Here is a 6,000-nt window from a genome sequence, read left to right on the forward strand (position 1 = left end):
TGATCCTCTGCCTATACACCTGCTCCTCCCTTTGCCAGACCCCCTCTCTCCTGCTGCCTGTATCCGTAGCCGCCTTGTAATGACATAGAAAGCCGCCATTGTGGTTGCAGTGTTGCATTTTGGGGCCTTCTTTTATAGCCTCTACCTGGTTTTCCACCTGCTTTCAATCCATGGTATTTACCGACTCTTAAATACCGATTTCCATTAAATTCAGTATTTTTTGTGTTTTCTACATCTCGATATGCCATTTTTACCATTTCTTATTTTCCGAATCAGTAAATAAGGAATCGGTAAGTTCTGATTCGGTAATTTACCATTTCTTATTTACCAATTCGGAAAATATGATTTCGGTATTTTCCGAGTCGTGAAATACCGATTCGGAATTTTACCGTAGGTATTTAAAGATTCGGTACATTTTGGGTTACATACATCTCGATTCTCTTATACCGGTCGGTAAGGGCGAAAATTACCGATTTCCAGCCGTTACCGACCGGTATTTGACTAGCTACATCGGGCCCTAGATCTCTTCAAGAAGCACCTGTCACCAAATGCCCTTTTCAGGAGGCTCAGGTGGGCACCCACAGAGGAGGTCCATGTCAAATGAGCCATAAGGGGGCGAAACGTTTTTGTAATAGTAAGCCCAATATGAGAAAGCCCTTTGTCATGAGCAGGTTTACAGAAATGATAAAGGTTTTGCAACAATAGGTTTTTCTCCATATGAGTTGAGTTCCTGCCAGGAGGTCCTTAAATTGAGGGTTAGAAAGTCTAAGACAGACCCAGCAAGAAAAGAATCCTGCAGCAGCCCCAGCAGTGGCTTGCTGTCCAGTGTCTCTGAAAAGGGGACACACTTCTTTTTAGCTTCAACAAGGAATCCAGCATATTGCTGCATCAAGATGGCTTTACTACTAACATGTTCCCAAGTTACAAAGCTGCTTAAGAACACTCCATTGTGAACGCACACTATCTTAGCGAGGGGTGGACCCAGTGGATTTCACATTCCATTTGTTCAGCATTGGGGTGGCCACAACAGCGGCCTCCAGAAGTAAGAAGGTAGCAAGGAAGATGGAAGTCAAGCTGTTTTGGATTTTATGTTAGACCCAAATTGAGTATAGCGTCCATCTAAATGTTACCCTCTCATTGATCATCATGCCTCTCTTTTTACATGGGCAGGTTAATGATAGTTTTACTTGCCTTCTGTCTCTTTCAGCAATCTCTCCGATGAGATTGGTCAACATCTGTTCCTTCATAGAGCCAGTGAGAAGTAGTTTTGAGGCAGGTCAGTTATCAGCAGGGTTTAGGTGCCTTTAGCTCAGTGTTGGGGATCTAAAACTGTAATGCCTATTTGTGACTTCTGGAAAGTGCCTGCATGCTGGGGCAGTTTATTGTCATGTTTCTCTTAGGGAGGCGAGGAGCCTGAGAATTGTTGGCAGCACGCTGACTAAAGTAATGTAATGTAAAGAAGCATCTTCCAAGAGTTCAATCTTCTGGGCATAAATTAAAACTAGGACAGTCTGGCTGCATGGTCTTACGGACAATAATTGATTCCTAGAAAACATTCAATGAAGAAACTCTTTCCTGGCCCTTCGCTGTGCAGCATCAGGCAGGGTTCACTCCTTCTCTGGAAAGCTGATGGATGCAGCATATTAATCGAACAAGGGGCATGAGCTGTTCATTCATGCAATAGTTGGTGTAATTGCTGGAAGGGCCCAGTTTTTGGCTGGGGAGGGCAGGTGTGCCAGTGACCTCTTCAATTCATGGTGGAAAAAACGTCATGAAGCTAGTGTGTACACCTTACTTCTTTTTCTTGTCATTATCTAGATGGGAAACTGATTTGTCAGGATTTGGATGCATTAAATCGTATGGCTGTGTGGCCTTACCATGGAACACACTTGAATGGATGAAGAACAGCCACCTGAAACTGAACTCGGACAAGACGGAAGTCCTCATTCTGGGATCTTCACCCTCCGCCTGGGACGACTCCTGGTGGCCACCCGCCCTAGGCAGCGCACCCAAACCGACAGACCACGCACGCAACCTGGGCGTCATCCTGGACTCCTCCCTCTCCATGACCAGACAAGTCAACGCCGTCTCCTCGACGTGCTTCAACATCCTGCACATGCTACGAAAGATCTTCCGGTGGATCCCCACCGAGACCAGGAAGACGGTCACCCAGGCCCTCGTCACCAGCCGCCTGGACTATGGCAACTCCCTCTACGCCGGAACCACCGCCAAACTCCAGAAGAGGCTCCAGCGGATCCAGAACGCCTCAGCACGACTCATCCTGGACATCCCCCGTCGCAACCACATCTCCGGACACCTGAGAGACCTGCACTGGCTCCCGGTCAACAAGAGAATCACCTTCCGTCTCCTCACCCATGCACAAAAAGCCCTACACAACCAAGGCCCAGGATACCTCAACAGCCGCCTCAACTTCTACGCTCCCAAACGCCAGCTTCGATCGACCGGCCATGCCCTCGCCGCCGTCCCCCGCATCCGAAGAGCCACCACAGGGGGAAGGTCCTTCTCCTACCTCGCCGCCAAGACTTGGAACTTCCTCCCGACCCACCTCCGCCTGACCCAGGACCACCTCGCCTTCAGGAAGCAGCTCAAGACCTGGCTGTTCGAGCAGTAGCGGACCCCCCTCCACTAGCGCCTTGAGACCCTCCGGGTGAGTAGTGCGCTTTATAAATGCCTTGATTGATTGATTGATTGAAAAAACTGTCTTGGGTCCAGTAAGGCTTGTTTATAAAACCTTACATTCAACCCTGGGTAGCTATGGCATTGAGCAACAAGGCTTGAGCAAAGGAAATAATGTAAAGCTTTTAACAGAACTAAGCAACGAAATAAAGTCACAAAATACGAAAGAAATATGACACTAACTGATGAAAATAGATGATATTTTTAGAGTCCAAGATGAGGAAAAACCCACCGAAGGGTTCCTCAAATGCAGATTTTTTAAGAAATCTTATTTTTTAATCCAACTGCAAATAAGCAATGGCAAGCATAAAGTTTGAAAACTTTAGAAAAGTTTGTAAAAGTTAGTTTGGCAACCCCAGCCAGGCTTGGGCATATCAAATCTGACATGGATAAGGTCTGGGGGGCCAATCGGGTGGATTTGAACAGTTACCTGGCCACCAGTGTGCTTTCCAGACAAGTTCTCCCAACACTTGTGTAACCTCCACTGGCTCCCTGTCGAGAAGAGAGTAACTTTTAAGATACTCATCCATGCCTACAAATGCCTCCACAACACCGGACCCCAATATCTCAACAGTAGAATTTCCTTCCATGTACCCAAAAGGAACCTCTGATCCTCCGACCTCGCCCTCACTGAATTCCTGTGCATATACAGAGCAAGAACAGGTGAAGAACCTTCCCCTACATGGTGGCCAAGACCTGGAATGAGCTCCCGAACAACATCAGATGCGCCCCCACCCTGCACATCTTCGGGAAGACCCTCAAGACCTGGCTATTCAACTGACTAGAGCTGCCCTCCCCACCCCTAATGCAAAAATAACAGTTGATGGACAGAATGCAGAACAATGTTATACATTCACCCCAGTACAGAGATCTGGGCCTAAATCAGTAGTTTTTTTGCTCACCATGCCATTCCAGTTTGAACCTAGCCATATGCAAATCAGTCTTGACCCTGTGCCCCATGGGAACAGTCCAGCCCGAACTGCCAAGCCAGGTCCTTCCTGGACTGGAAACAAGCATCCTAGGACCGGTTTCGGGATTTCAGCCCTCATCAGCCAGGATAGCTTGATTCCAGTGGCATGGAGAGCACGGGACTCACGTCTGAGCATAACCATCCCACTTGGGGTGACGAATGCAAAAATAACAGTTGATGGACAAAATGCAGAACAATGTCATACATTCACCCCAGTGCAGAGATCCGGGCCTAAATCCATTGTTTTTTTGCTCACCATGCCATTCCAGTTTGAACCTAACCATATGCAAATCAGTCTTGACCCTGTGTCCCATGGGAACAGTCCAGCCGGAACTGCCAAGCCAGGTCCTCCCTGGACTGGAAACAATCACCCTAGACCCAATTTCGGGCTTTCAGCCCTCATCAGCCAGGATAGCTTGATTCCAGTGGCATGGAGAGCACGGGACTCACGTCTGAGCATAACCGTCCCACTTGGGGTGCCGAATGCAAAAATAACAGTTGATGGACAAAATGCAGAACAATGTCATACAATCACCCCAGTGCAGAGATCTGGGTCTAAATCCATCGTTTTTTTGCTCACCATGCCATTCCAGTTTGAACCTAGCCATATTCAAATCAGTCTTGACCCTTTGCCTCATGGGAACAGTCCAGCCCGAACTGCCAAGCCAGGTCTTCCCTGTTGGAGTTCAAGGGGGCCTGGGTCCTTCTGTCTAGTTCCCCGTTAGTGATTAATCCTTAAAACTGCCAAGTGCATATGTGAATTTATCGACGCTCCCTAGGGCTCGCTTTAAAAGGGGGCTGCCAACAGGAAACAGGTGCTTGGTTTCTTTATTGGTCCCTTGCCGTGTGATTCCTGTTCCTGTGGTTCTACCTTGTTTCCCTTCCTTCGAGCTCCATTCCAGCGGTCTTTTCTAGTGCTGGGTTTTGACCCCCTTTTTCCCTGCTCCCCTGTTTTCTATTCCCTTGGGCATTACTGAACCCTTTTATTTGGGGACCTGTTTTTGATCTTTGGTGACGTTCAGGATTCGCGGCTGTGTTTCCTTGAGTTGTATCGTCCCGTAATTATCCCTTTTTTGTATCCAAACCATCTTGTTATGCGCATTGTTTGGGTGGTTTCACGAAGGAGCTGACTTACAGCCGTTTTTGCGCTACCTTCGTGTTCTTTTTTAGATTACAGGGTTTCTTTGGGTGTCTTTCATATTCCCTTGATACCATTTTGCCCCTGTTCCTTTTTTGTCCAAAGAATTGTGAATTCCACCCCCTTAGTCATTCTCGGTGTTTCCAGAGGGGGCGTGGTTGGTCTGGGGTTACGCAACGGAACAACCAATACGATTGCAGTGGAAGAATTCCTGTTTCGTATTAAGCTACACTGTTTGTTATCTGGGGTAAGCAGGGAGGTTGGTGGTTTGCGTGTGTACTTGGCACTGGTCATAGTAATAGGGGTGTATTTAAACTTGTCCCCTTCTTTCATTTTAGCGGTCTCGTCTGTGGCAAGCTGTCAGCTGCCAAGAAGCCAGAGGAGACGAATTGTGTTCCCCAAGACCTTGGGTTCCCTTGTTTTGTTACCCACCTTCTCCCGGCGTTGTGTTCTCCACCATCCGTTTTGATTGCGGGTGTTGGGGGTCACGGCAAGGGCAGAGGATTGGGACGTTCTTCACTCCTGCGGTGTTGGGCCGGTCGGCATCAGAACAGAAAACCAAGCCCACGAATCAACACACCGCCCGAGTGAAGAATGGATGAGGAGGCAGCAGGGGGGGCTTCTTTGATGCAGGATATTATGCAGGCTTTAGCGCATATACAGGGTGAAGTCCAATCCCTGCGTCAGGAGAATCAGGAATTACGGGGGACACTGAGTGAAGTTAAGACTAAGCCCCCATTGATTCAACCAGCCACATTTAAATATGAGAGGAATGGGGGGCAGAGCGGTTTTTCTTCTCCTTTGTCCGTTACAGTGAACATTCCCATGCCGGTGCCTCTAGCAGCTCCAGAGAGGTTTACCGGAGATAGTAGCAGATACGCTATATTTATGAACCAGTGCCATTTGCACTTTATGTGTCGACCAACCGCTTTTCCTGACGACACTTCTAAAGTTGCGTTTGTGATCTCATATCTTTCGGGTACTGCAGCTAGTTGGGCGGTCCCCTTAGTGGAAAACAATGATACTGTATTGAATAGTTTCCCGACCTTTAAGAACCAGATGCATAGTCTGTTTGCTAAGCATGCTTTTATGCAGGCAAGTGATGTTGAATTGTTAAAACTACGGCAGGGTAAGCAGGATCTTTTGGGTTATGTGGCTACTTTTAATCGCCTAGTAGCAGAGACACAATGGCCTA

The sequence above is a fragment of the Lissotriton vulgaris genome, chromosome 5 (assembly GCF_964263255.1).
Source record: "Lissotriton vulgaris chromosome 5, aLisVul1.2, whole genome shotgun sequence".
In the NCBI taxonomy this organism is placed as follows: Eukaryota; Metazoa; Chordata; class Amphibia; order Caudata; family Salamandridae; genus Lissotriton; species Lissotriton vulgaris.